Here is a 25,747-nt window from a genome sequence, read left to right on the forward strand (position 1 = left end):
AACTGTGTTAGTAGTCAGGGCCCACTGAAGAGTGAGAATCACACCAGTCATTTTAACAGAGAGAATTCAACATAAAGAATTGTTATTCTTAATTCAAAATAATTCTTAATAATCCCAAACTAGGTATTGGAGGAATGAAAAGGTAAAAAGGGGAAAGAAGTACCTGCAGAAAACATCGGGCTCCCTATGAGATGGGAACAAAGAGGAGAGGTTGGAATTATTAAAACTTACAAGCCTGGAACTGGGAACCAAATATCCAAGGAGGAAAGTCTGTGCCGATGAGGACGGATCTGGGACTGGTGGGAAAGCCACAGGCTGGAATCCATTGCTGCTGCCAAGATGAAGGACTGTTCTGGGGTGATGCTGATGAGAACAGAAGAACATGGAAGGAGCCAGCCCTTTTTCCCTCCTACGGTTTCCGTTGATAACTCCCTATTGGTAGAGGCTAACAGGGAACAACCCCGGAACTGCCTGGCAAAGGAGAAATGTTGTTGCAGGTTCCCCCCAGCATCACAAAGCACAGCACAGAAGCGTGGTTTCAAAGCTGAGATGGAATCGCTTAATAACCAACATAGGAACTCACCCTTTCCCAAGGTATCCTGGTATATTGTTGAATCAGCTTTAAATAAGAAACAAAGCAGCAGACAAGGAAACAAAAACTCATCTTTCCTTCCTAAGTTTTCTTTGCTCCAAGGCAAATATACCCAGTCCATTTAGCTTGCTTCAAGGACATGTTACATAGACATTTGGCTATCACTTTTGGGACACCTTCCAGTTTGTCAGTGTCCCTTAAATATGGTTCTCAATTTGTCAGTACCTATTGAAAGCCTTAAGAATGTGCATACTTTATTGTGTGTGTGAGAATTCTACTCCTCATGAATTTCTCATGTTCTGCATTGAAATTTAGCTATAAGGGTATTAATTTTAAAGTTGTAGATAATTTTTTAAAAAGCTGGGAAAAACCCAGAATAGGTTTTCAAGAATAGCAGATTGGTTATACTGTGGAGTACTCAGCAGGTATTATAATAACTAAATTTAACTTTATGAAAAGAAAGTCACATTATATTTTTAGGTTAAAAAGATAGGTTATGAAATGGTATATACAGCATCATTACATTTTTGTATTACATATGTACACCCGTATTTAAAGGAAAAAGATTCGGAAGATATGTACTTAGTATCCAACATATGATTGCTGATTTTGAGGTAGGGAAATAATGGACAGTTTTAATTTTCCTCTTTCAATTTATTTGTGTTTTAAACACATTTTCAATTAACATATATTTCTGTTTGTAATGAGGCAAAAATTAATTTGGTGTTCAGAATGGAGCATAACACTATAGGTATATTTTGACAAATGAATAGTATAATGGAATTATAATTTCCCTTAATCTGAAAAATATAGTTCTATAAGATTGCATTTTTTTTTTTCCTCAGTTATATCACTTTGTTGCTCCATGGTAAGCTTATAATTGTTTAAAATTCAGTGTATTTTTTCACATGTGATCATAATTCTCATGGGATAGTAGATGGACTTATTAATCAAGCTTTTCCCACTCTCTACAGATTTAAAATGTATTTTTAATCAACTTTATTGGGTTTTAATTTACATTCAGTAGAATATACTCATTTTAAGTATAAAGTTTCATGAAATTTGACTAATGCATACACCTGTGAAACTACTTAAGTAAATATGTAAACTATTTCCATCACCCTACACACAGTACTCTTATGTCACTTTGAGGCCAATCCCTCTGCCAGCTCTGAGCTAAGGCGACCACTTCTTTGCTTTCTGTTACTAGAGAATTAATTTGCCTTTCTTAGAACTTTATGTAAATAGAATCGTCCACTATGTACACTTTGTTCCTAGCTTTTTTTTTGTTGTGCAGTATAATCTTCTTGAGATTCATTTGCTGTTGCATATTTAAGTAGTTCATTTCTTTCTATTGCTGAGTAGTATTCCATTTGTATGACTATATCACAATTTGCCTATCCATACACTCGTTGATGGGCATTTTGGTTATTTCCAGTTTGGGGCTACTATGGCTAAAGCTTCTGCAAACATCCTAAAATCTACTTTTAAAACCTGTATTTCTAGGACTATATTTTAATCCCTTTTAAATATCTTTTATTTCGTTTATTTCCATCATGTCAGATCACCTCAGTTTTTTAAAAGCTCAGTTCTGTCATCTGATGTATTTGTCATCCTTTTCATTGTGTGCCAACTACTTATTTGATGAATATGCCTTTTATATCTTCATTGTGAAATCACTTCAGTGGAAAGATTGTTGGAACAGAGTCAGGAAACTATTAGGTTGGTACAAAAGGCATTGCAGTTTAAAAGGTTAAAAATTACAAAAACCGCAAGTACTTTCGCACCAACCTAATATGTACTGCCCCCCTAACTAAGTGACTTGGAGCAAGTCTCTTAAACTAGAAGTTTCTATCTCTAGTAAATCAGGAAGATTGCAGTAAATGATCTTTAGATTGGCTTCAGCTCTAGAATTCTGTGGTTCTTTGAAAATACCTGATGACAATATGAAGGCATAATCTCATTTACCAGGATCGTGGTTGCTTTGTAAGTAACACACGGATGATGGAGACCAAGTGACTGAAATGTAACTAGGTCCTGCGTTGACGATTTAAACTAATGCCATCTAAGAAGAGGTCTTGGTACAAGGGTAGGGCCCCAAACGTGACTCTTCCTGGTGACGGTGTTTTCAAATCACTGGATTAGGGGAAACCATCTCTTATGAGGTGATAAGGGATCAAGTTATAAAATATAGAGCCATAAGAAAATAAATCACTTGCGTAGAACCTCCATATGTGACAAAGGAGGTAATAAGGAGTGTAGAGATTGACAACTGAAGCGAGATGGAGAACAAGGATAGAAATGTGCTTGAATCGCTCTAGGTTGTGGGGTTTGGCAACATCGGCCGTCTAGGAAGTGTTATCAGGAGGAGCAGATGAGTGATTAGAGGTATATGAGCCGCAAAAGGCTTCAACAATGTTCAGAAAGGAGAACTAAATTCCTGGAACTTCTGTGACAAAGCCCAGGGGATGAGGATGCCAAGTCATGGCTTAGGTGGGGCACTGTTTCAACCTGAAACCAAAGCATGGTTTGGGGACGCAGATTGAAATGGCCCTGTTCCTCTCGAGACTTGTGGTTCAGGACGTTGACCATCCCCAAGCTTGGCCTAGCTCGGCAGTAAGTGAGCAAGGAGACTCTTCAAGCTCTTGGGTTGGGGAGGAAGGAGAAATTGGCTAGCTGGAAGGGAAGTTGAGACATGGAAATGCTGCCAGAGAGTTTGGGAAAATAATTGGAACATACTCTTGTGTAAATTTAAGTGAATAAAACTGGAAACCTACACCTTGGCTCTCAGTTTGTATAATGGAATTCTGCCAGGTGCTTTGCCAGTAGCTATTTTGTGTTCTGTGTTTTAAGCAGGGGTTTGTGTACGTATACACATCAGATATACACAGATCAATTATTGGCCACTTCCTGTATGTCAGGTGCTGTTCTATATACTTTGCATGTTTTAGTTTACTTAAACTTCCCAATAATTCTGTAAGGTAGATGCTCATGATTATTCCCTTATCCGAGGTTAAGAAAGTGAGGCAGAGAGAAGTTACATCACTGGTGGAGTGGGGGTTTGAACCCAGGCAGTCTGACTCCAGGATTTATATTCAACTACTATGTTATGTTGCCCTGTACCCGGTCAGGGATGGGAAGTGTGCTGTGTTACCCAGTAGGGGCCATCCTGAGTTTCTGCTTTTTCTGCTTTGTGAGTATTTCCCAGTCAGCTTTGCTCATTTTGTCGCATCTTGAGAGCCTATTACCTCTTTAAAAGCCTGGGAGTGGAGATGGATGCACGCTTCTTTTATAAGTGAGTCCCAAAGTGTGGTAGCCCATGCATGCTTTAGGATGACCTGGGTATTTATTAAAAATTCCAGGAGCCATCCAAGATCTTTTGAATCTAAAACTCAAGAGGTGAGACCGGAAGGTGTAACAAATCCCCAGGTGATTTGGGTGTAAGCTGAGGTTTGAGAATGATTGCTTTAAGCATCCGGCACTTAGATGAATGTTACCCATCTATGGTCTCATGCAAGCCCAACTGTACTGCTCATTCTTGTAAATCACTACAGACAAACGCTGTCTGCACTGTACTATAGGAGTCTGGTGGTGGGTGTTAGAGGAACAGGTGTGCCGCACAAATGTAGTGGTTGCAAAGTTATAAAGCTGGTTTTCAATTTGAGATTGGCAGCCATTTAAAAAGGAGAGATACTTAAGGGGCCAATGTTTAAAAAAAAAAAAAGCAATAAACCTAAGCGAAAAAGTATCATAAATACATGCATCATGCTTTATGGCTAAAGCATATGCTTTTATTTAAGAGTTATTTTACTACTAATTTGGGCTTTCAGTTCTATTTAAGGCTACATGTGAACTCTAAAGTGATGAGTGTGGCTTTGCTAGGCTGCTCATGTATATCACAAGGTTCTCTTTTTGAATTTATTCTGCTTTTGTAGAAGAAAGAAACTAAACAATCACAACAGCAGCACAATAATATAACAACAAAAAAAACGCAGTCCTGTTTAGAAAGCCCATTCTCGCTCATGTGCAGAAATCTCTGTAATAAGCAGGATGTCATAAAAAAAAAGTTCTGCTTGGCTAGACTTTTCAGTAAATTGTAAAGAGGAAAAATGTCATGTTTTATTTACAGTGAATGCACTTCATACATAAGAACTACATCTTGATAGCTCAATAATGGCTATTTAAAATATCCCTGGAAGTTTTATAGAAAACTTCCCTCCCCCTGCCACATTAACCCATGATTGCCCAAATGTTATTGATTGATTGAAGACACTCTGACTGCATTGTCATGGAAGCGTGGGCCTCCTAGGACACTGTACCACTCACCATGTTGGCACATAGTATGCTGCTTTTTGTGCACTTGTCAATTAAGGGCTTCATAGCTTGGCCCTTTTCACAATAGTCCAAACCTTACAATGGTTGTGAAGAGCACATAGGGCCCATCTTTGAGAGATTTGAGTTGTCTGTGAGCTGACATTCAGAAAATGGTCAAGCCTAAATACTGTCAAGGAGAACGCTAAGAGATAAGATGGGTAGCTGGAAAGCAGTCCATGAAGGAAAGAACCACTGAGAGAGAGGCTTAGAACTGGAAATATGGATGAGGGGACTATTTCATAGATGAGAGAAGGCATCCCAGCACAGCTGTGCCGGGGCTTCTCTAGCATCTGTGACAATAGGATGATTTAGCAGGTAGATATGTATTGAGCTCTATCCTTTATGTCGCATAAAGCTGTTGGCTTAATTGTCTGGTCGAAGGGATGTCACCAAGGCAAGTATATACTACTCATTGCTTTTCCCTTCAGTGTGTTTCTTAATGTTGCATTGTTTATATCCTGCTTTGTGGTGGATGTATTCTTGTGGCTTTTATGAAACTCTCAGGGTGACTTTTTAAACAAGATACATTAAGAAAGTACTTTAAAATGATAAAACCACCTTAGTAATTTTTCTCCCAAAGAATAAAATTGCCAAATTAGGCATTGTGGGTTCCAAGGAGTTTGGCTAAGGGAAAACTGGATTTTATCCTTTTTCCTCTGGTTCTAGCAGTTTTAGAAGCAGACATGTAGTAGTAAGATCTCCTAAAAGGTAACAATAGTAGCAGCTGTCACTTAAGCTTTTGCATAGTAGTCTGTTCCTTAACACTTTGCAGATACCCATGTACTCCTTTTAAAAGTCAAAATATGAGATCTAGGATATAAAAGCAAGCATCGGTGGAGACTTCAAGGTCATGGATGAATTAGGAACAACTCATTTCAAACCTGGATTCCAACCCCAGCATACTCGTACTCCATTGGCAAAGCTAGGAGTAAGTTTGGCTTAGAGACAGTTAACTGGTACTGCTTTCAATTTCTGCAGGATCATTTTTGGATTGTTTAAGGGGTCCCTCTGTACCTTGAAAAAAAAAAAAGAAAAAAGAGAAAGAAAACCTGCTGTAAGATTTTGATTAAGGACATCTACTTGTGACTTTATTTCCTTATCCGCATAGGCCCAGTGGTTACATAACAGAAATCTGCTGTGAATAATTCTTATCACATTGTACCTTTGAAATTTATCCTTAGCATTTGAAGCCCATGCCTCCCAATCATGCATTGTCTCCTTATTTAAATTCAAGAAATGCGCTGTGACAGTTACTAATTCCTGAGTGGGAGCTTTTGGTGTATTAGCACGCTTTGAAATTGAAAGGCCTTACCGATCTCTTTGCATAATATTGGTCAAAGCATCAGAAGCCAGTTTTAAAGGAAGAAAAAAGACCCCAGTGGTGAAAGGAAAAAATGACAAAGATAATGTTTCCTGTGAGTGTACACGTGCATATCTTCTGAGTGATGAAGTACACATATATACAGCGGGGCGGGGGGTGGGTGAGGATGGGCGGCTGGGAAGGGTTAATCTTGCCTCTGTGCGATGAAGCTCCTTTCTGTCTTAGTAGGGCTTTTCTGGCTGGCCCATAAAAGAGCTGTACAGAGCATCCTAATAAATGGAGACGCACTGGCACCAGATTAATTAATTGATTACTTGATTTTTTAAATGTTTGACTTCTGATTACTTCTTTTAGAGTATACGAATTTGAATATTTAGGGCAGAATAAAATTTTACCCATACTCTTTCACCTGTGCGTGTGAGAGAAGTGTATAGAGTTTACACACACACACACACACACACACACACACACACACACACACAGAGTTACCACCACCTACCCTCTCCTTTGGGATCTTTTTTGATCCCAGAGCGTTTAGAGAGACAGTAGTTGTATCTGGGGACAGAGTCTTAGAGATCTTATTTAACAAACAAAATTTCCCAGGAAATAGTTCTTATTTGTCACTTTTCTCATTATTCTTCCTGGGTGCAAACTAAGTCACTATTCCCCAGAGGGAGGAATTCAGCGCAGGGTGGATTTATAAGGAACCTTCTTATAAGGAAGGGTTTTGCTAACAGAAGAATCTGAAGCAGTTTTTTATAAAGCTGTCTCAGCTATAAAATCTCACCTTCAGCAGAGATAGGACAGACCAAGATCCACTGTATAAATTATATATACAGTAGTTCCCCTTTATCCATGGGGGATACGTTCCAAGACCCCTAGTGGATACCTGAAATTAGACAGTACCAAACCCTGTATATACTGTGTTTTCTTATATATACATACTTATGATAAAGTTTATTTTATAAATTAGGCACAGTAAGAGATTAACAACAGTAATAATAACATAGAACTATTATAACAATATACTGTAATAGAAGCTATATGAATGTGGTCTCTCTGTCTGTCTCAAAATGTCTTATTCTACTATAAGTATAGCAGGCATACATTGGACAAAAGGATGATTCATGCATGTCCCAGGTGGGATGGAGCGAGATGGTGCAAGATTTCATCACAATACTCAGAAAAGCATGCAATGTAAAATTTATGACTTGTTCAATTCTGGAATTTTCTATTTGATATTTTCAGACCATAGTTGACTATGAATAACTGAAAATGCCGAAAGTAAAACTGTGGATAAGGGGTGGGGGCCTGTAATACTACACAATACAACACAGTATGTATTGTGTGTGTGTGTGTGTGTGTGTGTGTGTGTGCGTGCATATATATAATACAACATTTTGAGTCAAAAACAGAATCGTTCAAGTATCTTGATTACAGGTAAATACAAGCTGGACCAAGTGGATTATGGATGAAATAGATACCTGAGTGCCTTGGTACCGAATTCCCAGGTCTCTGTCTGGATCTGACACTAATGTCATAGGAGCTGGATCACATCCAGAGCTTCTCTTGCTGTCACCCATAGGCTACCCCTCCCACATGGAAATTTGCAGAGTTACACTTCAAGCTGGAGAAGGCTGAGTGTCTTTGGGGTTGGTTTTCTTTTAAAATCCACTGTGGTATTTTAGAACAATTCCCAAATCTTTCATAAAAGAGTCTTGGCAAAGTAGCAAAATGCTGTAAAAGGCTCTTGACTAAATTTAATGGCTTAATTTCCCTGTAAGCATACACTGTAGACCAAAAAGCACCCCTCCACACATACTTCCAAGTCAAGATACTTTCTGACTCAATCTAGAGACAGGCATGTAAGTTGAAAAATAACATTTTGATGTTCCGGGGGAAATACAGCCTAGTATTTAACAGATAGGTTAAAAAGAAGCTTTAAGTTTTTCAGATCATAAGTATAGCATGGGCTGTTACAGACTCAGAGACAGGACCTTTAATATGCCTGTAGGCCCATGTACACTTAAATCTATTAATGATTTTTATATGTAAATATTTTACCTCTAATCTTGCTCTCTCTTGGGGATAGCAACAGGAAAGTTTATGAGCCTGGGGTTGGAATGGCTGAGGAACTGATCCAAAATCTTAGCTACCAGCTGGGCAGCCTCTCCGATGGTTTTAGGCCCAGAGGCTTAGCTTAAGGAGACCCAGAGGAGCAACCTGCAAGTCTCAAATCTGAAAGACTTAAGGTGGCCAATTAATTCCCCAATCATAAAGTTTTAGAGCTGGCTGGTATCTCAGAAATCTACTCTGCTCAGCAAGTTCCTCCATATTCAACAGGGCTGTTTTATTGAGCCTTATGCAAAGCCCTCAAGGCTTCATAAAACTATGAGTTTTATTATATTTCTGCTAATCCCAACATTTATTGGAACTAACTCTATTATCTGGACATGAACAAGCCACTTACTTTTTCTCAGCCTTACTTCTCCATGAGTGAGACACGGGAGTTCGATTGTAGATGATTTCTTATTCCCTTATTTTTCTGATGTTCTTTACTTAATGCTCAGACCTAGGTTTATTGGTCAAGTCTGCATTGAGAAGTTGACATACTCACATGCACACAGAGCGAAAAATCCTTAAAAACCTATAGTCAAGAAGGAAAAAACTCTCTTGATAGCACTCTCTTTCATGTTTCTACCGTATGACTACTCTGTCTCCTTCTGGGGTCTAATGGAGGCAGTTGTAGGAACATGTCGCCTGACTTGCGTTGCATTTATGTCTCCTCTGGAATTCTTGCCATTTTGAGTGCCAGGATTTTCTCTAATATTATTTTGTTTCTGAATATACAGACTACACTTGGTCATTGTAAAGAAATTGGAAAGTACAGAAAAATATAAAGGAGTAAAATTAGTAAATTCACTCAAAAGCTTAAGTTTTTGGATATCATGTTAGTCTTTTTTCTGTGTGTGTGTGTGTGTGTGTGTGTGTGTGTGTGCACGCGTGCGTGTATAATTTTTCTTTGCCGTTTTCCCCTTTTGTGATTTGGAAATTATAAACCATGTTTTTAGGTTAAGATTAGTTTTATAATTATATAGTGAACTTTTTATCCAGTTATCAAAATCATGAATGAAATAACTTGGTTGGTTCTCCACTTGTGCAAGATAAGAAATACTGCATCTTTCAACAATATTGCATCTTTGCACCCTCCCAGCACTGAAACTTTAGAATTATATTATAATGATGATTTAAAATTGTTGTTACTATCTTTCGCATTTTTAATTCAAAAGTAATTTTAAGAATTTGCCTTAACTTTTATAATAAGTGACATTTAATTTTTTAAATTGTTTTTTATTGGGGATTATTGGGGAACAGTGTGTTTTTCCAGGACCCATCAGCTCCAAGTGAAGTCGTTGTTTTCAATCTAGTTGTGGAGGGTGCATCTCACTGGCCCATGTGGGAATCAAACCAGCGACCTGGGTGTTATGAACACTACACTCTAACCAACTGAGCCAACCAGTCACCCCGTGACATTTAATTTTAATTAGAACATTTATTAGTTTCTGAACTCATGCTTAGTACCAGCCCTTTCAGGTTAATACTTCTCCATTTTTGAGTTTTGAATTTTGAGTCTCTTCTCCACTAGTTGGAGGTTTTTTGATAACTCTTTTCAGAAAGGATCTATAGCCTAATGCTTTCTGACTTCATACACTCTGAGGCCTTTTTTCTGTTATCTTTACCCAAGAATGATGACTGTACTGGATATTGAACAATTGTATTGTAATCTTTTCCTTTCAAAGCTCGGTGGTGGTTGTTTTATTTTATTTCTAATTATTAATATTGTGGAGGAGAAGTCTGGAATCAGTCTTTGTTTTTTTGCAGGTAATCATTTTTTCCTCTTGCTTTGATGCCTATGTTTTTTGTTTTTTTCTTGAAATGAGACATTATTAATTTGTTTTCGTTCCTCAAATCCAATCTGCTATTTCTGTCTTGTGATTTTAAATTGGGCAAATCTGTTTTCATCCCTATACTGTCCTCAGGAGTTTACTCTTCACGAGAATTTGCTTTTAGTTTCATACATAAAGTGCTTACTTGAATCTTGTCAAAAAGACAATTTGGAAATTCTGAAAATATCCTCCAGTTTCTTGAAGTAAAACTATTTCATAGGAATGCTTTTACTGGGATCCTTTGTGGCTATTTCCTTCTTTTGACAACATCTTTTTACAGCATTTATTATAGCATCTTTTCCTGTATTCTACGCTCTTTTTCTCTTTGTTCACTCCTATAAAGGAGCTTCTCAGTTTATGCAAAATAATGTGTAGAGACAGTGTATCCAGCAGGGTCCAGTCAGGAGACAAACCTCACCAGTAATTTGAAGAGGGACAATTTGATGTAAAGTATTGTTAGTCAAGGTGTTAAGTACTAAAATGGATAAAAGAGGATTCTAAGGAACATATAAATGGCAAGTGCAAAGAACAGTTGCTTCCTCTGGAGCTGAGGGGACTGTGCAAGGAAGGAACTAAGGATTCAGAAGAGGAATCTTCTCCTGCCCAAACAAGGTTGAGAGTTAGACCTCACTGTGAAGTGTGTGTTTGCAGCTAACTGTGGTGGACAAGTTCACTGGCGTGCTGGCCAACTAGAGCTGTTTCACACGAAGCCCCTGCTAGAGTGCTAGCTAGCTACAGCTTTTGACAGGAAATAACCCACCATAGTGCCAGTGGGGTACTAGAAAAACTCACTGGGAAGTACCACTGGGCCTCACACACACTGCTGCAGCCATGCAATAGAAGCAAGAAGAAAAGCACACACGAGCCAGAAAGAGAAGCCCCTTCAGCCATTCTGCCTTGAGGTGGCCCTTCAGCTTCTTCTGTTGAGAGTCTGATATTAACACCAGCTGGCAAAGGAGAAATGTTTACAGCACCCAGTTCTAGTATCACAAAGCAAAGCAAAGCAGGGCAGATTTTAGAGTTGACAGTCAATAAGTTGATAACTGGCACAGATAGACTCTCTGAGGCTCAGATGAAAGAAGGGAGGAATAGTTTTAGTATTGTTCTGTATTACCTGGTCAGAAATCCGTCAGCCTGGAAGAGCAGGGAGAGAGCTGGAGCCCTAGCATTGGTGACAAGGAGCTCCAGCTTTGTGCTGATGAGTTTCTTTTTCGTTCTTGTTTGGCAGCCAAGGATGTGGCTGGGACAGTGTCCTTGTTCTGCAAATGGTGCAGGACAGAGTGGGAGTATGCACTCCAGAGGGTTTCCCAACCAGGGGCCTCCCTGCCTGCATACTTCTAGGAACCCTGCTGGGGTTCAGCTGGGTTCCCAACTGCCCCACCCTAAGGGGTGTTAATGAGCTGCTGCTGAAGTCCTTTTCCGTACTGTGCCCAGAGCCTTGCGTGTAAGGTCAGTCTTCCCTACGGGCAAGCACCATTTGTTCTTTTATTAAAGAGAAATGCCTTGAAATTTCTGGTGTGTGGATGTTACCCTTTTCAAATGTCTTAAGAAATTTCCCTGTTTTTTTTTTGTTTTTTTTTAATATTCTTTGGGTCATTTAAATGAGATTATGAAAGGAGGCAGGTGTGTGTGTGTATACATGTATACACGAGGAAGTCTCATTTTTAAGTGTGCCACAAATCTGTTTACTTGTACTTGTTTTAACTTTATATTTAAAAGTCTTCTTAAGTGTGTATATTTTATGCCCTAGCTAATTGAATTTAGTACTATGCGATGCCATCTCAGGGCTAAAAATATACTGCATACTTTAACTGTTTAATTTTCATGCGTGTCACCTATACGTACAGTGTAGCTAAACTCTAGTACCTTAAACAGACCTCTTCACCTGGAATATTCTGTGCTTGTCAGTTTGGTTAATTAGCATCACACTGATTTGTGGATTTAGAAATATTTGGGTTTTGCTACCTCGTTTATTTCTGGCCTGTAGGAACTTTGTAAGGTTAATACAGAAGTTCTATTTTAGTAAGCCTGTTTACTAGAGGTAGAACATGACATTTGTGTTGGTTAACCCATTAAAGCAGAAGAGTTGGGAATTTGTATAAAACAAATACATTTGATATTAGATTTTATAATATGACAGAAACTTTCTCACTTTGGCTGTTGCATAGTATTGGTATGAAAAGATTCCAAAGTATCAAATAGGAAGGGCTTCATAGGGCATGTAAAAATAAAACAAATAGTAGTACAGTACTTAAAAAATAAGCCGTTCCACTTGCCCTTAACTTATCCTTATCTCAGTGTCCGCTGATGCTTCTTTTTCTGTCTGAGCTATGTTGCTGGTCTAGCTGGACTCTGGAAGGACTGAGTTAGGGAAAATCGGAGAAGGGACTGAGGTGCTTCTTAGGAAGGGCTGGTTTGCAAACACCACAGACTAGGGGAGGGGTAATTCTGGGAAAGAACAGAAATCCAGACCTACAGAAGAAGTAAGCAGCTCTGCATTTTTTGATGGGGAATGGGATTATTCATTGCCCTTTTGTAATTTCCAGAATCAAACTTTCTTCCTTTTCTAAAAAATTAGGAACAGTGCCACTTTTAATCTTCAGGCATCTCTGCTCTGTTCCCAGACAATGGATAATGGTGTACCAGTCACATCTACAAATACTCACAAGCTCCCTGGGGGATTAGAACCCATTTGCACCAGAAAACTGGGACCCAGTTAACATGACTACATGCCCTCTTGCTATTTTTTCCTTCTAAATTAGTCTTCAGTTTCACAGTTTGAAGCCCATATCCCTGTATGAGAAAGTGGAAGTTACATACTTTTCTCTCTGACACTGGTTAATTTTGTACATCTTCCCTGAGCAGAGGGTTCGGAACTGAGTACTGGTTAGGGAGGTAATGAGCTAAATGAGAATGTGGAGCTTGCATAACCCTTAACATAAATCCAATAGATATATTTTTCTGGACCAAAAATGAGTAGTGCTGAAAACGAGAGTCAAGGAAAACCTTGAACTAATATATAATAACTTTTATGTACTATCTCTTTGTTTTGCTGTGTAAATGCTTTAAATTTTTGATAGTAACATCCTTCAAGCACTTTTATTATTTGTGGATTTTTATCTTATTTAAGAAGTCCTTCTTTATCCCAACATTTAAAAAAATCTCAGGTGTTTTATTCTAATACTTTTATAATTTTTCTCCACACTTCTGTTTCTTTATTCCTTGTAGAATTTATTTCTATATATATAGCACAAAGTACAAATCTAGGTTTTTTCTTCAGTAAATGTCAGTTTTTTGGGCATCATTAAATAAAGTCTATACTTTTGCTGCTGAGATAATATGCTACCTTTAGCATAAACTATATTCTAATTTTTGCCTTATTCTGTTACTTGGTTCTCTCTTCTATTTCACTGGTCTGTTTGACAATTATTGAGGCTACATTTCAGAATTTGCAAAAAGTGTCTTAACAGCTTTAAAATGTATTTTGACATCTGGACATGTTTCCTTTCATTATTAGTCTTTTTCAAAATTTTGTTGATTTTACAGATTTCCTTTTTAATTTTAATGGTCTCAGAATCAATTTGATAAGTTTCATTAAAAATCTTGTGATTTGATTAGAATTGCATTCAGTTCACAGGTAAATATTGAATCTCACCATTCAGTTTCTGATATTTTCCCTGTTTGCTCATGTCTTACTTTATGTCCTACAATAAAGTTTTATAATTTTTTTCACCTATGTATTTCACTTTGATGATCAGTAAGCTTATTATTGGATATAAGATAGACACACACACACACACACTTTCTCTCTCTCTCTCTCTCTCTCTCTCTCTCTCTCTCTCTCTCTCTCTCTGAATACCTTTACCTTTTAATTGGTTGGCAGTGTGTAAACAAGTTATTTTTTCTATGATGACCTTGTGTTTGATCAACCTGTTGAACTCTTATTTGCCTTAATATGTCTTTTGAATGGATTTTCCTAGATTTTCTAAGTCTTATTTTTTAATATTTATACCTCATTTGTTTTCTCATTAAATTGCCTTATTTAGGACCATTGATACATGGTTGAATTCTTAGTAGTCAGGTTGATAGCAAACATACTTGTCTTCTTCTGATTTTAGTTACTGTACTTCTAATACAACATCATATTTAGAATTCCTTTTTTTTTTTTTTTAACCATGAATTGAGGTTGAATCTTACCAAGAGGTTTTTAAACTTCTATTGAGACAATCATCTGGTTGGATTTCTGATTCTGTTAATGTACTGAATTGCATGAATAGATTTACAGATGTTTAATCATCGTTGATTCCTGTAGTAAACCATTTGTGGTGGTAGGATTTGGTTTTCAATATTATGCTTTCCTGCACCAACAGGCCAAATATATCCCCCTCCTTCCAGTATAATTTCTTACATATCTTTAAAAGTTTCATTCACACTGTCTGAGTTATCCATCCTATCACATGTTTTGTAAGAGTTAGAACTTCACTACGTGGGGAATAAAGGAGAATTATAAGTAACAAGTAAGAATGGGCAAGTCGCATACATTTTGTTCCTGGGAATATTGTGAAATGTACAAATCGCATCCCTAGATGGACCTATGATGGTGTTGGCTCAGAAATAGTTTTTCCTTTGCGTGTTGTTCTTTGCAGAAATGGAACTCAGTTTATTATCAGTATGTTAAACTGGTGAGATAAGGAATCAAGTGATATAAATGAGTTTATTTATGACTAAGCCAAGTGCTTAGTTAACAAAACAGCAATAAAGAATTCGTGTCACTTCTGCACTCTGGTTACTGTAGGTGTGGCATTCTTACATATGCTATCTAAATTATTCTTCACAGCAGTGATGGGGACAGGTAGAAGAGTTGTCACCCCATTATAGGTATGATACTGAGGTTCAGAGAATATAAGTGGCTTAACTGAGGCCACAAATACGTGATATAAAGTTGATACTAGATCCTTAAGTCTTAATTCTAAGCCAGTATTATTCATCCCATCTCTGCCTTGGACGTTTTGTATGTGAAAAATAGGCCCTTTTTATGGCAGAAACCAGCAGAGCAGTAAAGAAAGTTTAGAACCTGTTTTTTTCCCCTTCCACTTCTCTGCCACTCCCAACAGTAATTTTAGCCTGAGGAAATAAGCAAGAAATTCTCAAGGAACACCGTAGACAACATCATAAAGATTTTCATTTTGAACTGCCTTTTCTTTCTCTCCTAAATTCATGTAGTCACTAAGCCACAGGAGCAATGTGTCATTTTAATATGACTCTGCATTTGTTGAGCTCCTTTGGGTCAAAGAATGCACAGTCCTATAGAGACAACGTCCACAACCTGGCTAGTGTGGGGAGGCAAGGAAATAATTCAATCTCTATATTGTGGTAATGAAATCACGTCAGAGAGAGGTGCTGTGACAGCTCAGAACCTTGGAGCAAATGAAGTGAAGGCTGGCAGGGCCGGGACTCCTGCAGCCCTCTCCACTTGCTGTGTCCTTTCGTGCCACCTGACTTGAAAGAATCTCACCTGTCCCAGGCGGAGGAGCTGTCTCAGGATATCACGATCACTGATAAACCATGGGAGCAGAACAAATGTTCAGTGATAGTCCTTATTTCTCACTTGTGGCATTCTAGAATAATTCTTCACAGACTATACACAGTGTAAGCCTATGGAAAGAATAGCATGTTGCTGTTTTTAGAAACATTTCAGGATGTTGGCCTTCATGATGCTTTCGATAATTACAGTATTTTACCGGACTGACTGTCATGCAAACATGAGACCTTAAAGAGAATTGTTGGCATGTCATTCTTACATTAAGCTATGCTAATATATGCTCTGTGTAGTTCAGTCTTTACAAATGTTCACCGAACCCATTCTGTAGTTATTTACATGAAGTCCCAAGTCTAGAATGGAAAGTCCTTTTTTTTTCTTCTTCTAATGTTTCCATGTAATGTTAGCAGTTGAGCAGCAGCCATCATAAAGCAGACAAATAGAGGGTGGTGTGCAAGGTTAGCTGAACCAGAAGATTGGGTATAAACTGTATCTGATGCATACAAGAGGTAGCCCAGAAAGTAGGGACTAGGCAGGCTGGCTCTGAGTCTAGAAAATCCATAGGTAGGAGTGGGGTAGGGCGTAAGAATGGTACCTGTGAGCAGGGTTGAGACTTTTGATTCCGAGGCAGAGGTTGGTTGATTTAGGGAGCAGAAAGGGAGTACTGTCTGAATGCCTCTTAATGAGCTGTGAGGGAGCACCCACAGGTGGAAGGGATCTAGCATTAGATCCAGTTGAAGAAACCACCACCCAAGAAACATGTTGGCTGGAAGGAGATTCGGGAACCTAGTTCCTAACACTGGTTGTTAAATTGGAAAGTTAAAGTGAAGACAGAAATGGGAGACTGAGTATAGGCAGTTAGTCTTGGAGAACTGAGAACAAAATGAAATGAGGTGTGAAAATTGCATTCAGTGAGAGAGGTTCAGGATAGGTTGGAATTTACAAACTGGGAGCTTGGCTGAGACATCTTGTGGTAATATGTCTGAGCTACAGGGGCTGGCAAATGGGCTCAAAGGAGTTGGCTAAGCTGGCCAGGACCCTTAGTTTCCAGGAGGAAAGATGAATTTAGAATTCAATATGGCCTTAAAAGTAGGAGTAGGGTTCTGGTTCAAATGTAGAAAATTGCAAGGGATCGTAACACTTATTCTGACAATGAGCTTAAGCAATACAATTACAAATGTTTTCCAACCAATGAGAGCGCCAAAGACACAAAAAATATAAATAAATTAAATTTCAGCAAGTGACAAACCCTCTTAGGAAAGAAGAAACCGAGGGCTGCCTTCATCCCTGGAAGAGTGGTAGGAAGAGGAAGAATCTGTCTTTGGCAGGGGAATATGAAACTAGCCCACCTTTTACCTAACTTTGAATGGCTGGCTGCATGTTGGCTGGCATGATTGTTTAGAATGCCAAGGTTTCTCAGCCACAGAACAAGCTTGTACCATCCTCTCGATCTTTCCTGCGGGCCTTCACCAAGTGTGTGGATGTGGTATGCAGAAGGCTGAGATGAGGGCAGAAAAACTGATGAAGAGTTTTTCCCTAAGTCACACGTGGCTTTTCCCCAACAGCAAGGCAGTGGCCTGGTTAAGGCTGGCAGGGGCCCAGGGGAGCAGAGCTGAGGGAAATCCTGTCATGATACTCCAGAGTGTTCTGTAGTCACCATTAAAGGATGAGGGCATAGAGAGCAGGGCAGAGAAAAATCTCCACATGTGCAGGAAGCCAGGAGCTCTTCATGGAAAATGAAAAGAATTTCTTAATGACCCAAAAAGATGCCTACTGGACTTGAAAGCTCAGAGAGATATCGCCCAGTTTGGAAAACTGATGGTTTGGCTGTAAAGCATAGAGAGATCTCTAGAATCTGTGAGTGCTCAGATCTCAAGTCTCAGTAAAAGAGAATCCTGATCCTGTCCTTGAGATATTGAAGCCAGTGGTGAATTGAATCTAATTAAGGCTGTAGTAAATCCCAGACTCACATCTACTATGGATTAGATGACTCAGTGCCCCCTTTCTCCAACAGTGACCTTACAAAGATGGGGCGAGGCCTTTTTTGTGGATAAATATTATCTCAGTCTCTATTGTTCTTTCACACAAAATATTCAGCACAAAATAAGTGATAAGGCATATAAAACAACCAGTAATTGTGACTCTTCCCTAAGAGAGGAAATAATCAATAGAAATAGACATAGTGATGGCCTATTTTGGAATTACTTAGCGTAATTAAATGATTATGCTAAGTATATTCAAAGATCTACTGGAAAAAAAGACAGCATGCAGGAACAGATGTGGAATTTCAAAAGAGAGGTGGGAACTTTTTTTTTTTTTTTTTTAAAGTAGTTTGGAAAGTCAAGAAGATCAGTAGGGAAAGAAAGACACTATAGAACAAGGATGGGATTCGTGACCCCAGATCAGTGTCTACTCACTACGATGCTTTTGTGCCCCTGTTGTGTACATGTGGTTCAGAGTTGTTAGTTAATGGAAAAACAAAACCAAATGAAAAACAGAAACAAAGAAAAAAAAGCCTACAGACAATGCCTGAGCTGGAGAAATCAGTGGTTCAAGAAGCTAGGCACATGGGTTAAAAAATAAAAGTCTGGATTCACTTCCTTTTCCTGTTCCCTGGGATAAGCCTTGAGCTCCACATAAATTTGTGATTCTGTACAATCCGCACATCAGGTGATAGTCTGTGTCTTTTTTTTTTTTTTTAGCTTTACTTGGGTAAATCATTCAAAAGGACAGATGTACCAGGAAAAAAAAGTCTGCATTCCAAAGTTCCACAACAAAGATAAACATCTATAGACACTTTTAGAATATTACATTTTCTTTACAGTTAAATTTTATGTTTTTACATGTAAAGGATGTCAAAGTTCATAGCAACGGGCATGTGCTTTTTGCATAAGCCCATCATCAAGGCCTCTTTGCAGAAATTCTCTCAGTGAAGACCATTTATTCTTACGGAATTAACAGTACTGTCATGCCTTTGCCAAGAAGTGTCAAAGGGTCCTTTTGGTATCATTGAAAAAGTGGAGTAAACTTTTTTTTCAAGATGCATTTTTCTGTTCCCTAGGAAGTCGGTTTGACCTTTTTTTCTTTTTTATTTCATTTTCGATTTTCTTTCATTTGAAGAGGAGTGAACTGGTTCACACAAAATGTGACTTTACATTGTGCCTTTCAGTCAAGGACAAATAATGAGTTTGAAGCATACTCCAAATACCTGCCGAACTTATGCCTTTTCCAGGAAACAAAAAAAGTGCTTCTCTGTATTTATCTGTGATTAACCATTATAAAATTGTTCTTTGTCACCAATTTCTGTGCATCCTGTTCAGCTCTTAGAATAAAAGCTTATGGTATCTTTATTAGATATTTTTCTTGGGGATGGACCCAACCAGAGAAAATTCAGTTTGATATTGGGCAGGACCAATTGCATAATTTGTAGGGCCCAGTAAAAGATGAAAATGTGGGGCTCCTTGTTAAAAAATGATTAAGAATTTTAAGGTGGTGACAGAAGATCATTAAACCAAGTGTGGGGTCCTTCTAAGGGCTGGGCTCTGTGCAACTGCACAGCTTGCACGCCCGTGAAGCTAGCCCTGGTATATACAGGATTTAAGCCTCTGGTTTGTTAAGACATTACTGATCTTTCATGAAGCTGTCCATCCAGGTATTTCGGTATCATGGTCTTAAATGAGATGAAATTTAGAAACCTAGCTGTTATGAGGGATGCATGGCCAGGATGTAAAGCTCAACAGTTCTAGGGAGCACTGTTCAGATCCTTAGTCCTCATAGAGTTAGATGATTGTGGCATTTTTTCCTGGCATATGGCAAAAAAAGTGTCTTGAGGAAGAAGAGTGACTTCTTCTAATACACAAAAATGCTGTTTGGGGAAGTAGTAGCTGCTCTTGCCAATTCCCTTTTCCCTAACCATTAATATTTTCTCTTTCCCTTATAGATTTAATCCTTTCTTGTGACTGTAAGTGCCCACTTGACTTCATAGTTTGTGTCTAGGTCTGTCTCTCTTTTCTCCTTTCTCTCTTCTCTCTGCCTTTGTTTTTCTTCCTTTTGTTTTTTCTGTCTTCTCTTTCCAGCCTTTACTTTGCCCCCAAAGCCTGGCTCCATAGATAGTCTCCTGAGAAACTAGCATTTGAATCTTAGGTTGACTTTCATTCAGTTTATCTCCTATTCCAGAGGTCATTCCATTTTAAATTTTCAGTTCTAAACAGGAAAAGGGAGATTTTATCAACTGAAGGGAAACCCTGTGAGCAGATAGAACCTATCTCAGCCACCAATAAAACTAGTAGCTTAAAACGGAGTCCTGTATGTGAAGCTGCATCCACAGGGAGTTTATAGTATGACAGTGAAGTAGGAATAAAATCCCCAAGAAGAGAGTCTGATTTCCAAGCCTTTAAGTTTAGTCTGCAAATACAGGTTGTTGGAGGTTGTTCTACTTTGTAGGGCCCTGTGCTATGAGAATTGCTATTGTGAGCGGCATTGCTAACCATTCCAATGTTCTAGGTTGCTCTAGTGAGCCCATCTACCATAGTAAGGTCCAAGGAATCAGGGCCAAACCTGGAGCCTGATGGTAACAGTGACAGGAATAAATGTAGCTGACATATGAAACTAAGCTAGACATAGTGTTAATTGCACACAATCACCCTATTAACCCTTCCCAAGTGTCATCATCATCTTGATGAAGAGGGAAGGAGGGTTTCGTTTGCCTGCTTGCCCTTTCCAGGCCATAAACTTTCTCTCCTTGGTGCTGTACTTGGTGTTCATTTGAACCCTGCAAAAGAAATGTTTTCAGGAAGGAAGAGGTGTCCTGTTATGAAAGCCTGACCATCCGTAAGGCTCCTTTACACCCCCCAACAAACAGTGTTAAGCAATTGCAAGCTTGTTGTCCTTTAAAACCTCAGTGCTTGAAAATGAGCCGGCTTAATGTTGTTGATTCATAGAAAATGAAAACCTGTACACGTTCTGCCTCAAACCTGATCACCGAGGCCTGTCCTTGAAAATGACTGCACCACCATTCCTTCCTTGTTTCTTTAGCAGGCCTCTAAACATGCCACAGGGCAACATTTTTGCTTAATTTCAGGTTGAACCTTTGTGGGAAGGTCCTGCAAGCTTTCTTGTAAGGTTTAACAGCACATCTTATACTTAGATATTTTAAACTTTCTTGTATCTCAAAATTATAATCCCCTGAGAGGTAGCTACTCTGTCTTGCTTATCTGGGAACCCCCATTGCCTGGCCCTGATTTTGGCATTTGAAGGAGCGCAGTACAGGAGCTTGTGGCGATGCTGAGAGACATACAAAAATAGGATCAGGAAGGAACAGGGACGCAGAAGCACTCTTGATTTCGTTTTACCTGGAATTCAGAGTAATCTCAGGCCAGATTCTGCTTAGTCAAGCTCGACATCTGTAGCTACATTTCTCAGAATAGCCCAGGAAAGAGAAAACAGAGGCTCTGCCAAGTCTATTGATGTTAAGGATGACAACTCCATATGCCAGGAAGCAGGAAGCCCCATTTACACTGTTCATTCTTGGTCCAGGACATAGAATTAATGGAAGGGAGAAAGATGGAGCATATCTGCCATCACCTTTTTTTTCCCCCTGCCCTTCCCCACCAGACCAGAAAGAGAGGAAAATAGCATTTAAAAAAATCAAGGTAGCATCATAATGACTTTGAAAAAGCCCTAAGTAGCAATGTTAAGCTGAACGTTATTAATCTCCAGTAAGGTTAATTAGTAGCTCCTGTGGGAAAAGCCTGGAGAGCCCGCTATTTGAACTAATACCTTCATTTTTTAAAAAGGGAATTTTCTAAGCACAAGTGTGCCAAGGAGTAACATGTTGAAAACTGCTGGCTTTTCAGATGACTTGTTGAATAAAAAACACATACACACACACCCTACACACGAAACAAAATTTTTTAAAATTTACTCTAGTTTCAAAAATGCCCTAATTTAGTTACCCATAATGTGCTTTTTCTTTCTTTCTTTTTTCTTTTTTTAAGCCAAGAAACAGCACAGGTACCGTATTTCCCCGAAAATAAAACCTAGCCGGACAATCAGCTCTAATGTGTCTTTTGGAGCAAAAATTAATTTAAGAGCGGGTTTTATATTATATATATTATATCATATTATACCTGGTCTTATAGTGAAATAAGAGTGGGATGTTATGTTATGATGTTATGTTATGTTATGTTATGTTATGTTATGTTATGTTATGTTATGTTATGTTATGTTATATTATAGAGACCTGGTCTTATAGTAAAATAAGACCGGGTCTTCTATTAATTTTTACTTGTCTGGTTAGGTCTTATTTTCAGGGAAACATGGTGTGTAGAAGAAATGATTAAATAAGTCAAGGTCCAGGAACAATGATTATCAGGTTTTCACACTCTGAATTGCCGTGGAAGCAGCTTGGCCACTGATGTGACCTGTGACCTGATTCCACCCAAGCCCCTGATCAAGCCTGTGTTTGCCTGCTTCTCCCATAGATGACCATTTCTGCACCCGCAAACCCACAGGCCCTGACTGTTGAATTCACTCTAGATCACATCCTCATGTGACTCTAACCAAGGTGTTTATTGCCAACCCTTAAATTCAGGTGGTTCCTTAGAGCATGGGAAAAATATGTTTATTTGTTCTGTGCCTTTGAAAGCTAGTTAATGTGGAGCTCCTGTGGAGTTGTGGGAACATCTATTCAGAAAACCACAGGCACTGGTCTGTTCTGAAATCGAGCAGTGACCGTGAAAGGCTAGGTCTCTGCTCTCGCTGGCGCTGGTGTTTTGCTGGCCTGTGAGCTCTGTGACTTTGAGGAAGCAGCTGACCCTCTCTGAGCCATAGTTTCTTCATCTCTTAAAAGAGTTAGAGCTTTGGAAGACTTTGAGCTCAGTTCAAGCACTTTCTCTTTATTCCTCTTGCTCTCTCATTCAAATAGCAAGAATCTGATCATTGTGCAAAAGACCCAAGTGTGAGTAAGAACGCGTACACTTTGAAGGATCCTGTAAAGTAACTTGACTTTTTGCTTTGACCTTAAAGTAAGTACTCAGAGGCTTCTATTTGATAAACAGAACAGAACAAAACAAAGTCAAAGCCTGAAGCAAACTTACCTTAAGGACCTTTAGTAAGCTCTTTTGTCTTTACCTCAGGAACAAACACAACCAGCTGCAGTGTTGACAGTCTGCCTGTGCCATCAAGACAGGCAGAGCCTTAAATGTGCAATTGAAATCTAAGCAGTTCATAGCTGGTCAATGATGTCATTAATCGGGCGGCCTTTGGGGCCATATTCCTTTCTCTTCTTTGGGTTTTCGAGCCAGAATTGTTTTTTTTAATGAAGAAAGAAAATGAATAGGTGCTGAGTCTGGCTCTTCCTCTGTCTTGTAAGAATTCTTTTTAGCCTTGAGCACTGTTCACATATGTATCCACTAAAGAAATGCCTACTTTGTGCCTGGTACTGGCTTACGCACCGGGGATATAGTGGTGAACAAGACAGGAAGAGTCCTGCTTTCATAAAGCTTACATTCTAGAAAGGAAGGGTAGGCAATTCACAAGGAAATGAATAAATAAATAATTGCAGAGAATCTGGAAGCATTGTGAAAGAGAATGAAACAGGATGATAGCCTGGAAGAACCTGTGGGGGGCAGGGGGGGAGCTGTTTTAGTTTGGGTGACTAAAATGTTCTGTCTGCGGAGGTGCCCAATGGGTTGAACCTGGGCAACAGGGAGAAGCCAGCCATTATGGTTTGTGACTGCATTGGCCGCTCGTGTTATTTAATAATAGTTATAAAAGTGAACGTGACTGTAAAATGGGGTAGCCCTTAAGAAACACAGCTTAGTGGTTCCATAATAAATTAAATTGAGAATTACCATGTGACCCAGCAATTCTACTTCGAGGTCAATATCCAAAAGAACTGAAAACAGACATTCAAACAAAACTTGTGCATGAGTGTTTGCTGTAGTGCTACTCACAAAAAACCAAAAGGTGGAAAAACCCCAAATGTCTATCATTGGATGAATAGATAACGAAAATGTGGTATAGCCATACAATGGCATATAATTCAGTCATAAAAAGCGATGAAGCATTGATAGATACCACAACATAGATGGACCTTGATAACATTATGCGAAGTGAAAGAAGCCAGTCACAAAAGGCCACATGTTACATGATTCAACTTATATGACGTGGACAGAATAGGAAAATCCACAGAGACAGATAGTAGGTTAGTGGTTGATTAGGGGTTGCAGGAAGGAAGTAGGGAAAGGGGAGTGATTGCTAATGGCTGTGGGGTTTCCTTTAAGGGTAATGAAAATATTCTGGAACTAGATAGTGGTAATGGTTACACAACACTGTGAATGTACTTAATACCAATGAATTTTACACTTTAGAATGGTTAAAATGGTATGTGTATTTTACCACAACTTAAAAAATTAAACCCAAGAGTGATATTTGACACCAGTCCATACCGAGAGACATTTATATACACTTGGAAAATATCCTGAAAAGTAATTGTAGACGGTCTGGCTTAGCCTGTATTTCAGGGAGGAAAACTTTTATTTGGTATTTATTTAGGCCCGCACCCTCTGAAAGGGGGCTTTCAGGGACTTATCAAAAGAGAACTGAACCCAAATACAGCCGTGTAAATATGCAGGTGTGCACATCTCTCCAATGAATCCATTGTTTAAAGCCCTAAACTATTGACAAGTGAACAGGATGTATTATACACGTAGGCCTACCTCCGGGGCAGTCTCCCTCAAATTGTTTTTCATATGTGAGGAACATTCTCACCTGCGAGTTTGTTGACTGTCCCTGAGGTTTTAGTGAAAAGAGAAGGCTCTGGGGATGAGGAGTGGGTGTGTGTGATATTCCTTATCAAGACCACTGACCTTGGAATTAAAGCAGGTGGAGAGGGTTTGGACAGGTCTCCCAAGACTAAGTTGAAGAAGTGGCTATAGGTAGGGATAACACAAGGGAAGGGCAAGAACATGGACGTGACATGCAGAAGGCCTGTTTTCAGTCTTGGCCTTGTCTGCACCTAACCTGCCTTGTACCCCTAGGAAGTCATTTCGATTCACATATATATATATATATGTATTACCTATAAAAATTAGTACCTTCCTCAACACTAGCATCTGAAGTAAATATAAACAGGAGGAAATAAAAACTTTGATCTATTTCAAACTTTTAGCCATAGCAGTAGTCCCTTATTTTTTTGTTATTTGATATCTCATCCATCTGACATTTCTTACAATAGTAGAAATGGGTGAAAATTCAGTAGCCCAAGAAAAAGTGTTGATAACATCTATAGAATTTTCCAACCTCTAGTAAGAATGACTGCTATGTTCTTTTAAAAAAATTATTTCTCAAGGAATAGTCATTTAATATCTCAAGTCATGACAACCCTACTCTTTCTTTGAGTGACATGAATAAAATACTAGCTAGGCTCTTTTTTTTTCCCCTACCAATTCCTCTGATCTACATAGTTATTAGAAGGTGGAGGTCTGTTTAGATATATTTTTGAAGAGGTGGATTTTGATACATTTAAGCTTAGGTATAAAGCATTCCACCAGACTGGCTTAGAAAATGTTGCACCTCTCACAATTTCCAACAATCCAGAATGTTCCATATTGGTTCTGTCTACCAAATGACTTGTCAGTGGTAGCCTCCCACCCCCACCCCACCACATACACTTTTCCTTTTACTCCGTCTACTTTCCCACCATATTCAATGTTAGAAATAAGCAATGCTATCTCCTGGTTAAGCCATATTAGAATTCCCTCAGAAACACATGAGAGAAAAGAAGCCCAGTCTGTCCTGTTTGTTGGAGGCCCGTTGTCTGCTGTCATTTTTGACCCAGTTTCTTTTGAGACGGGGAGTAGAGGGAAAATTTAGGCCTCAAGGAGATTATCGATGGATGCTTTCAGGAAATTCTCTGTAACGTGTGCCCGAGTGGTAATTATTGCCTAAGATCTTGTATTCACCAGGCAGAG

At 38.9% G+C, this 25,747-nt stretch overlaps 1 protein-coding gene and 1 long non-coding RNA gene across 7 annotated transcripts in view; one reads left to right on the forward strand and one right to left on the reverse strand.

Moving 5' to 3' along the window:
* LOC141571338 (uncharacterized) overlaps positions 1-358 on the reverse strand; it is a 31,715-nt gene extending 31,357 nt beyond the window's left edge. For both annotated transcript variants that reach the window (XR_012496098.1, XR_012496099.1), the window contains exon 1: positions 232-358. This is a non-coding gene — a long non-coding RNA (uncharacterized LOC141571338). The remainder of the gene's footprint in view (positions 1-231) is intronic.
* Positions 1-25,747, forward strand: part of GLIS3 (GLIS family zinc finger 3) — a 597,994-nt gene that overhangs the window by 358,160 nt on the left and 214,087 nt on the right. The gene's annotated exons all lie outside the window — the stretch shown is intronic.

Source organism: Rhinolophus sinicus, linkage group LG04, assembly GCF_036562045.2.
Source record: "Rhinolophus sinicus isolate RSC01 linkage group LG04, ASM3656204v1, whole genome shotgun sequence".
NCBI classification, from domain to species: domain Eukaryota; kingdom Metazoa; phylum Chordata; class Mammalia; order Chiroptera; family Rhinolophidae; genus Rhinolophus; species Rhinolophus sinicus.